Raw genomic sequence first — 11,353 nt, 5'->3', positions numbered from 1 at the left:
TGGATCATTCAACGTCGGCATTGTATTTACCGATGTCTAAAAGCGAAGTAAAATTGAAGAAAGACGACGGTATTGTGAAACAGTTATTAACGATATCACGTCGGAGAAGCATAAAGAGCCGACATGTAATTACAAATAACACGACTCCAGTACCATAATACCGACGTCTAAAAGGCGAGATATCGAACCTGAACATTACAAAAGACGACGTCTTAGATCATGAACTCGTCCGTAACACGTCAAAAATCGTCGTCTTAAAATTTTACCACGTCGCTTTTTATGTCATAAACGAAGTGAAAAAAAAAACAATTCACGACGTTATTTGAAATCCAGAGGTAAATTTGTCGACGTAAAATGATATTTGGACGTCGTTCCTTTACAAAAACAACATTATATGGGATTATCCGCGTCTCTTTTTTATTCTTATGTCAGATAGATTAGATGACTATTATTTTGGTAAAGACGACGTATAAATTTAGAAACACGGCTGTCTTTTACATAATCACGACGTTGTATATAAAATACTACGTCATTTATAGAAATAAATATGTTGTAAGTCATGAGCCTAACATATTTTCCACGTCGTTTATTTTCAGATCATGTCGTTAATATAAATTTATACGGCGATCGACTGGAAATTTGTGCCGTTTCAAAAATATTAGACGACGGTTTTGTGTTTAAAGATGACGTATAAATTCTGAAACACGGTTTTCTTTTAGTTGTGGACGACGTTGTTTTTATTTATAACGTCGTTTATATAAATACATGTGTCGTAAGTAATTACCCTAACTGCTATTTCCACGTCAATATTAATGGAAAAAACGAAGTGGAAAAATCATTTCACGACGGTTATATAAATAGATGGGACGTAGTATGTTTGAATAACGTCGTATTTTATTTATTTAAAGACGTATTGTATTTATTCACATGACGTTTTTGGTATAAAATAGGTCGTCTATTCTTATCCTTGACAATTTTTTCGCTCATTTTTCAGTATACAGACGTTGGTTGTTTTTTGTTAATGACGTTGTTTGTTATAACAACGACGATGATTTACCGTCGTGGTTTTACTTTGGAAAAGATGTTGGTCGATTTAACGACGGTGAATTCCCGTCGTCTTTTGCCTTTTTTGTAGTAGTACTACAACAGTTAATGAGCAAAACCGTTGTTGAAATGGCCATATGAGAATTCACAACGATTTTCCTTAAAAACCGTTGTTGAAAGTGACATATTACAACGGTTTTTTACCATTGTCATAAATAGGTAGAAAAGACGACACTCCTAACCTCAACGGTTTTAGAAGACTTTCAACAACGGCTAAAAACCATTGTCTATTAATTTTATTGTAGTAGTGATCACATGAGGTGACGCCTGTGCCTCATGTTGAGACATGTTATATACTCCTAACCTCCACGTACCCTCTGCTGACTACCACCTCTACTAGCCATACTGGTCTGGGCCCCACCACTAGACAAGGTCCTCACAAATTATGATGTACCCTGTACTCTGCTTTGTGCACCGATCCCCTGGGTTGGCCCATCAGTAGTCTTTCTACCCTGTAGAAGCATCGGGCACTCCCTCCGAAAATGCCCAGACCGACCACAGTGATAGCATCTAGTGGCGCCATGCTGACAGGGACCGGTATGGTACCTGTCACACAAAGCACACTGGGAGCAATTCTTCCCACTGAAAACTGGCTGCAGCTGTCTCCCAGAACCTCTGGCTGTACTACCTCCAGAACGGGGTCCAAAACTCCTACTCTGGTTGGACCCTCCGCTGGAGCTGACTCCAACACGAAAACCTCCCTGGTTGCGGCCACTGGATGATCCGGAGCTATAACTATCTCTTTTGGATGACCCCTGGTTGGGACCACCCATGTCATATTGGCGTATGCGGAAATCACTACGCCCCCAGACCATCATTTGACGATTCTCAATCAATGAAGCAGACATCACCATATCTTCGAAATTAATCAGACGGTGTCCAATCACGATGTCTCGGATGGAGGCCTTCAATCCTCTAGTGAACAACTGATACTTCTTCCTCTCATCCGCCACAAGTGGTGCACAGTACTTGGACAACACATTAAATTTTTTCTCATATTCCAATACTGTCATGCTACCATGTTCCAACTGTAGGAATTCCTCCATCTTCATATGCTGATAGATTAGTGGGTAGAATTGGTCATCAAAAGCAACCCGAAATTCTGACCATGTGATAGCTGACGGATCCTGATACCGGCTCCTGAGGGACTCTCACCAATGTCTGGCATTTCTGGACAGAAAGAAAGTGGCTAGGACCACTCTGCGCTCCTGTGGAATATCCATCACATCCATGATCCTTTCCATCTTTTCTATCCACTCTTCTGCTACAGAAGGATCACCATCACCATCAAACTCTACGGCCCCAATTCTTCGGGCCTGGTCAGCATAACTCAAGGATGAATCTCTGGACTGCCCAGTTCTGGATAAAGCCTAAGTCAATAACTCCAGTGTTTGCTGAAAATTTGGATCAATCGGTAGAGTGGGCATCACCGGTATGGCTCCTACCAGACCCAGAATAAGAGGATTTTCCGGCTCAGGAGAAGGATCCAGTCCTCGAAGTCGGGATGAATGTCAAGTTCCCCTATGAGTGCCACCACGTTTAGGGTCCATGATTCTGTCACAAGAAACATGAATTCATTGAAACAGAAATGCACACAAGGTGCAAAGTCTACAGAAATTTAAACCTAATGCTCTGATACCAAGTTGACAGGACCCAACCCAAATTCCACTTTGGAATCCGAGCCGAACCCTGTGCGTGTCCGACACCTGGCGGGTGTCGAGCACAAATGACTAAATTTCCCTTCTAGCTAAAATTCAAAGTTTATTACAAGTTCGACTTCTGCCGAAAGTTCAGCAAGAGTCTCCCTTGTAATTTGCTTGTTTCCCAAAATTTCAACCTGTCAACAAAGCATATATATACGTATCCCAACTCCCAGCATGCATTCAATTTACATCCAAACAGTTCAACCAAACTAAACAGCCTCAGGCCAAATGGAAACCTAGGGCAATATTAGAGCAACTAGTTTAGAATTTACAATAAAATAGTATAATTACAAAAGAAATCCTACATAGTGGAAAGAATGGATGAAGCGGGATATCTGCCATGTGGTGGCACTCTGATGCACATCTAATGCCTGGGGGCGCAAAACATTAAAAAATGTGAGTGGACAAAAATAAAGTTTTAGAAAATAGTACATGAACATACTAACCCCTTCGTAAAATCAGTTAGAAAATAAAGCATGCATATATAAACATCCAATCATTCAACATTTCAACAAACCAAAGGAAAACATCAAAAAGGAAATAATTTCCTTCCACCTAGGTGTACCCATTATATTTCCGTCAATTCCTTTATTTTCGGTCAATTCCCTTATTTTCCGTCAATTCCTCGTGCCACCAAAGCTACACGTCCTCGTAGGCCTTGGGTACACAAAGTCAACCGAGCCGCAATCCTCGTTGGACTAAGAAGACATTTGGTCAACCTGATCTGCATTCCTAGCTCCACACGGTCTGAATATCCCTAAAACTCGTGGGGTAAAAGTCAAGCACGCTGACTATACCGAAGGCAACAATTTTTATCTGAGGCAACCTTCATTCCGAGGCAACTTTTATACCGAGGCAACATTTATACCAAGGCAACATTTTTATAATTCCTGGGTACCTATGGTGGTTTAAAATAAATATATATTTCTGAAAAATATTAATATTTATAAAACTATTTCTTAATTATCCCTAAATCCTGCTGCCATTCAATCCGATAATTATCTCAATTCTTACTTTCCATACCCTTTTAGAAATTTCAACTTGGCAGCATATAAATATAAATATTTAAATCCAACAAATCATGCTAGGAAAGCCACAGTCAATAAAACTTATTCAAGATCAAATAATGAAATTCAATTGCATAAAATCATTTATAAAATAAAAGTCCACTCATTGAGCATCTGAGCTAGCTTGACCCTTCGAGGGTCCCTCCTGCGGGTCCGATGGAGCCCGAGTACCTATTTAAACCATTACAAATATTTAATTAATAAAATAGCTCAACATAATTATTTAATTGAAAACCCTGACCCCCGGCTTCTAAAAGCATGTACACCTTGTTTAAGGTCATTCCTATGCCCACATATATATTTCCCATGATTGAAACGGTCTAAAAAGACCCAAGACTCGATAAGCGATGAATTTCCCTATCAGTCAACCTGGGACCCCATGGGGTCCACGACCTCCAATTGTCAATCCGAGAGTTTCTATAGGTACTACATAATTTAATAACCATGCCCTGCAAGTTTGGTCCAAATCGGACGATCGGACGGTTAAGGTTATTTAACCCTAGGGTTCCCAATTTCAGAGTATCCGGGACTCCGATTCACGACCCGTCAAATCCTACATGATCCTAGAAATACGGGGTATAACATACGTGAATTTGAGTTTGATCCAAAGGTCTGAACATATCGAACCCGGGAATTGCACAATAGGCGTAATCTGTTTGATGCTCAAATGATATCCAAATTGGAATCCGAACATTTTAGGGTGGAATATAGCTCCACCACCCTGCCCACGCGCCGCCACACGAGCTGGCAGTGCGTGGGTAGCTTGATAAATTTCCGGCGGCCGGAAAACCTCCAAACCGCTGGCCAAGCTTCCTACCCTAGGTTCAGAACAACGATTGGAGCCACTTTTATTCTAACCCGAAAAATGGCCAGAAGTGGCCAAAATTTCAACCCAAAATCCGGCCAAACTTTGAGTTACAAATTGAGTTACCTACGCTAGAAATCGATCAATTCGTACCCAACCATCAGTTAGAGCACGAAAAATAGGTGAGAAAGCATACAACGCCACAATAAATTAAAAATCGACGTCTAATTACTATATAAATAGCAAAAAAGGAAAACTTCGACAAACTTAGACAACGGTTTTAGGAAAATAGAGACCTCTAAACATTATTACATGTCAAGAACTTCATACAAACCGATGTAAAAAATGTTATCCACATCTCTATTTGAAAAACTACCGTCGTGTAAAACACAAAAACCATCGTGGTTAACATATACTACGTTCACAAAATAAAAAAACTGACGTCTAAAATATATTAAAATGCAAAAAAAAAAAGAAAAAGAAATATTCCACAATGGTAGACGACACTTACAGAAAAGAACAAACGTGTATAGAATATTACATGTCAAGACTCATAAAGTAACCTACGTACAATGCATTAACCACGACATAGATGTAGAATGACCGTCGCATATAATATCTTCCACGTCACTAAAAAGGAAAACAAAGACTTGTTTAACTTATTCCACGTTTGGTAATTGCGAGAACTGACGTTTAAATGATAAAAAAAGTCACTTGGACAAATTTAGATGACACTTTTTTAAAACCACTAACGTATGAAGTCCTTAAGATGGTAGAGATTTATTGGGCACCGACGTAAAAATAGCTAACCACGACCCTGGTCTTTACCACAGACATTAACAGTAATTTTGACGGCATGAACCTAAAATAAAACGCTGTGGATCACAGTTTGAACAGCGGTTAATGTAAAATAACGGTCGTGGTTAATCTTATCAATACGTCACACGAGTCTAATTTTCCGACGTTGTTATGTCACTTACCACGTCGGTAAGTGTATAGAATTTGACGTGGTTGGCCTTTTAAAAGACACTTTTATAACACTCCTTGACGTATGTACTCTCGAAGACGTCATTTGTTTTTGTCTAACCGATGTTCAGAAGAGCTGTCATGACAGTTTCTGGAACAAAGTTGCCTTTAATGCTCTCTTTAGATGACGGTAATTAATATCCGACATTCATTATTTTCATTTCCGTCGTTGTTTGGAGCACTTTTTCTTTGTGTTATTTCTAAATGTATGACATTCATTATTTTCATTTCCGTTCTTGTTTTAAAATCAATTAGCTGTTGTGTAATTTAATTTTAATTAACCGACGTGTTGTGTTTTTCAAATGGCGGTTTAAGTTTCTTTACAATCTTTTGTATTTTCATTCCACGTCATTTGTAAAAAATATGACGTTGATTATTATTTAGATGTTTGTTTTTGCGATTTGTTAACTGGACAGTTGTATTTTCACCTTTAATGTAGTATTTTTAATATTGGATTTGTCGTTCCCAAATCATGCATAATGAAAATGTGATCAGAATAATGTCAAATATTGAATTTTATTTGCATTCATAATGTCATACAGAACTATTAATTAATGTCATACAATTAACTGCATAACTAATGTCATACATTACAACAATGAATCAATTCATATATCTTCACACCCATCTCTAATATTTTCACTCCCAAACTCACCCATTAGGTCATCAAATGTGTCAACATTGGGTATCTTCTTAGTAAACAGCTCACACTCAATTCTAATATCACCTAGCACATCATCACCAATAACATCATTATATTCTCTATTAGAAATTCATAACACTACCGACCAACCACGATGCATTGGGTCGTCTACAAAAAATACTTGTTTGACTTCAGAAGCCAGAACAAATTGGTCATTCCTATGTCCAATTTTACTTAGATCTACAAGGGTAAATCCAAGTTTGTCGACTACAAGACTCGAAGTGTTATCTATCCAATCACTTGAAGACTGGGATTCTAAACTTTTGGTAGTCAATGTCCCAAATTTCTTGAATGACCCCATAAAAACCCATATTGGAGACAATATGGCTTTAATCCTTGGCACTAGCAACTTGCATAGTATGTGCAAGTAAATAAACTCCACTATTTTGGACAGTTCGCACATCATCAAATAAACGTCGTGTTGTAGCAATTCTGACAACGGTATCTCGAATTACCGTCGTCTTTAGGCTACCCAAATCTAGAATTTTGTATTGCTTTTAGAAGAACAATTTTTGGGTTCATGTAGCCTAAAGATGACGATTATTGGACATACTGTCGTCTTTAGGCTACCTAAAATTGCTTTTGATGAACAAGTTCTGGTTAGGTAGCCTAAAGACCACGGTTAGTGTAGAAACAGTCGTCTTTAGGCTACCAAATATAAAAATTTTTAGAGAGTTATTTTCCAAGAACCCATTCCGAATCATTTTTGAAGAACATGTGGCCAACCAAACGTATAAGAACTGACAACTAAAATATATATATTAAGAACCCATAGCTTCCAAAACATATATTAAGAACCTATAGCTCCCAATTAAGAAACCACAGCTACCAAAATCCAACGAAATCATTTATTGATTTAAGAAGCACTATGCCAAAAAAAGGCTTTAGTAAAGGATAAAATTAGTTGCCTATTACACATAGATAGCATGGTATTCAAGGCTGTTGCCTATTACCATGTAATAGGCAACGGATATTTGGTAAACTCAGATGCATAAATGATTTTCGGGTGCCAAAAAAAGGTTCCCGAAACAGCATCAGTAGTTTCAAAAGGGATGAGGCTAAAGAGGTCTAACAACATCAATGACATCTTCTATGCTGATGCGTATTATCAATTACAACATCGTAGAAACAAATAATGGTGTTGTGAATTATGTTATACATCATCACTTTTTTTATTTTTCAGACGTGAAAAGCCTCCAATAGTGATGGTGGTTACATAAATGCTGATGCTACTTCGCATTTTAGGCAGCAATGATAATAGATGTCTGGTTGTTGTTTTTATCTTTCCACTTCAGTTACTTCTGGAAAACTGAAGTTGTTATAAACAATAGGCATCACTTATGTAAGGAAAGGGTAGGTATTTTGCTTGTTTCACATCACACTTTACTTAGTTACTGTGTTAGTATTTAAGAAAGGCCTCATTTCCAAATCATGTTGTGTTGCCATTGCTCATAAAAAAAAAAAAATATTATATAAACAGTAATTTAAATATATCCATAATTGTCTATATATATATAGACTTGGCAAACGGGTTGTATTTGAGGGTTTCAGGTTGACACGACACGACCCGTTAAGCTAACGGGTGAAAAATATCAAACACAAACACGACTCGTACCATTCGCGAATAACACGAAACGACCCGTTTCACCCGTTAATATTTTTTAAAAATTTAAGAAAAAGGAAAAAACTGGATTATAAAAACAAATATAAAAAAAAAAAAGTATTGTTGTCGAGCAGCAGAGAAGACGAAGAAAGTTGGAGTCGCTGAACCTGGTGGTTGGTACTGCACGGTGTTCCTTCGAGAAGATAGCTAGGTTGGGTTGAATTCTTCTTTCTTCTTCCTCTTCTTCCGTTTTCTTCTTTCATTTTTTTGGTGAGGTGGGGAGGCCAAGCCCCAGAAACCAACTACTTTCAGGAATGTTCAAGGAATCTTTTTCTTCTTTCTTTCCTTCTGCTTGAGAAACCAAAGTAGCAATCGTCTTGTTCTATGTTGTATGCTTTTGCGAAAATCACTATTTCTATGTTGTACGCTTTTGTGAAAATCAATATTATATTACCTAAAATGTTAGATGTATATATACACCAAAAGAAATCAACAATTTCCAGAACATCCCTGCAGCTCTCAATGGGATATATATCTTTCTAATAGTTGGGTACAGGTTCGACTTCCCTGCCCAGATAAATCTCATTTTTCCAGATTTAATTATGTAAAATTACAAAAGTACCCCTACTCTTAACGGGTTAACGGGTGATTCGCGAATGACACTGACAAAAATACCCGTTATCAACCTGACCCGATAACTCGAACCCAAATACTGAATTTTTCGTGCGAATTCGTTTCGTGTTAACGAATCGTGTACAATATTGCCAGGTCTATATATATATAAGCAAAATACTTGAATGATCCATACTTGTCACATCCAAATCACAATTTTAACAGCCCTACACCACAAATTATCCATACTTGTCTATGCATAAGCAAAATACTAGCTAGAAAGACATGTAAAATGAAGGAATGTTTAGCTCAATCAAAAAGCCATTCTAGGACATGAGTTGCCAATTCTTCTCGCACCTCATCCAATTCCATTTGGGTGTACGTGTCCTTCCTTCTAGCTCTATACTAGAAAAAAAAAAAACCACACAGAATGTAAACACAAAATATGAACATAAGCTTAAAAAGTGCAAGGTACTAAATTTGCATAAGATATGTTGTCACTTCAAATGAACCAATATGCAAATTTACGAAATCATATTGGTTAACAAGAAAATCTAATTTTTCAATCAATCTAATTAGATAACAAGAAGTCATTAATTGGATCCCACTTCATGTTTAAACTAGCAATTACATGATCATGTGATGGGGTAGAGAGTTGGACAAGCACAGCTAGCATTTTTCCTTACAGTGTTTGTGAAATACATGCATACCGAAAGCATAATCCATGCCGGTAATTTATGAGGTCGTCTCCCAATTTGCACATTAAAAGCTTTGATCCCACTTTAACAGATAAATAACACTTGTTATAGACCGTAAGCCAAATGCAAAAAATTTACATATTAAGGAAATAACTAAGAGAGACGGACTTACTCATTTACAACAGTTTTCCATCCATCATGAGGGTGAAGAGCCCCAAGAGGATCCATGACATACACATTATCTTTGTCCTCATCAATTATTGTTAGGATCCAATGTCCCCTAATGTTAATTCAAAATATATTAGTAATACTCAAACATTCCTTGTAAAAAAAAAAAAAAAAACCTCTTTACTTACCCAGGATTTTATGGAATCAAAAAGATGCTGTCAATACTCGTTTGTTTCAAACATTTCGTAATGTATTCCGACCTCAAATTTCCATCTCTTGGATCATGTGCGGCACGTGCTAGGTCCATAAATCCAATCACTTGATCCCTTTGTTGGCTTTTTACCAAGCGAAACAAATAGCTGCCAACCATTTTCCATAGTTACTAACTAAATGAGACACAAGATTAATAGCCAATATGAGAAACAGAACCCTAACTAAATGAGCTCATTTCCAAAAAATTACTCACGTTTTAATGATGCATATCCAGTTTATCCTATAGCTAGCATTTAGAGTACTTCAACCAAAAAAAAAAAAAACTCAAAATTTAAGCATGGCATGAAAAAGTGCAAGAACTTGTAAATTTTGATGAAATACAAGTGTACTTACAGCAGTTAGAAGAACAGCAGTTGCAGAAACAGATCTGATCCCTCTTTGATAACCCTGCAAATTAAGGCTAATACAAATTAACATATATGTAAAGTAGAGAGGTGTTCTTAAGGTGGCATCATTAAAACTTTGCCTTAAGAAATCCCCACGGAAAAAAAGAGAGAACCACACAACTCAACCAACTAACAATACTCTACTTGTTTGCCCTATCTGCTATTTTGTGGCCTTAGTTTGATCGTTTATCATCAATTTAATTAGAGGATCAAGTAATGGGTTTGCTTAAATAATTAAAAGAAATAGACACGGCAATTCAAAGAAATAGTAATGGGCAGCCTAACAAACTTTCAAGGGTCTCTTGGAATATTAGTTTGAGAGTAAAAGAAGCAAAGCAAGGCAGAGTCAACTTGGACTATAAAACTGTACAATATTATTTACAACAAAGTTAACACAGAGATTGAAACTTAGTAAAAATAAAAATAAAAAGCTAATCTACTAATAGAAGTTATAGCCACCTTCAGGTGTATTGAACATGTAAGGAATGTTTAAAAACCCACCTTGAATTTGCAACTTCCAACAAACTACCCAAACTGATAAATGTTCTATCTTAGATGAAAGAAAAATTCAAAACCTAAATTGACAAATTATACTTAGAAAATAGCAAAACCACTTGTCAAACTAATTACATAACAAACTAAACACATGGACTCTGAAACTGATAGTGGCAATTTGTGATGTCAATTCAGTACCCATTGCATAGTCAATGAGCTTTGCAATGGTTCATCTGTCTTTCTCATATGAGAGTTGCAGGATTTTTGTTTGATGAATTACATAAATGGTCAATACCAAGCCAAGCTCTACGTATTTTACTAACCCAATTATGTTTATAGCTTAGACTGAAAGCAAACACCTATCAAAAACTAAAATTCCCAAAACTCAATTCTACATGAAAATACAAAAGCCACAGAATCAAATTATCAAATAAACCAAGCCACCGAATCAGATTAAACCATCAAGCAGGTTCCAAGATAATCAATCACAAATTTAGCAACATAATACAACAAAAAGCTATAAAAAAAATATATAAAAATTGATATGGTGCCGATTACTAAAATTTGAAGATTTTCCCAGTATTGAGAGAAAAAATGTTTAACCTTAAATTAAAGTTGTGAAGAGAGAAGAAAAGCTTACTAGAAGAGGAGGTGTGGGGTGTGGTCAAAACCCTAACTTTTGGGGGGAAGGGAAATGCTTCGAACTAATA

At 36.8% G+C, this 11,353-nt stretch overlaps 1 pseudogene; it reads right to left on the bottom strand.

The window, feature by feature from the left end:
• Window positions 1-1,403: 1,403 nt before the first annotated feature.
• Window positions 1,404-2,654, bottom strand: LOC148292816 (uncharacterized; annotated as a pseudogene).
• Window positions 2,655-11,353: the final 8,699 nt, after the last annotated feature.

Source organism: Prunus avium, chromosome 7 (assembly GCF_965620075.1).
Source record: "Prunus avium chromosome 7, drPruAviu1.hap1.1, whole genome shotgun sequence".
Taxonomy (NCBI): Eukaryota; Viridiplantae; Streptophyta; class Magnoliopsida; order Rosales; family Rosaceae; genus Prunus; species Prunus avium.
Note: the sequence above shows the minus strand (reverse complement) of the source record. Positions and strands in the feature narration are given on the sequence as shown.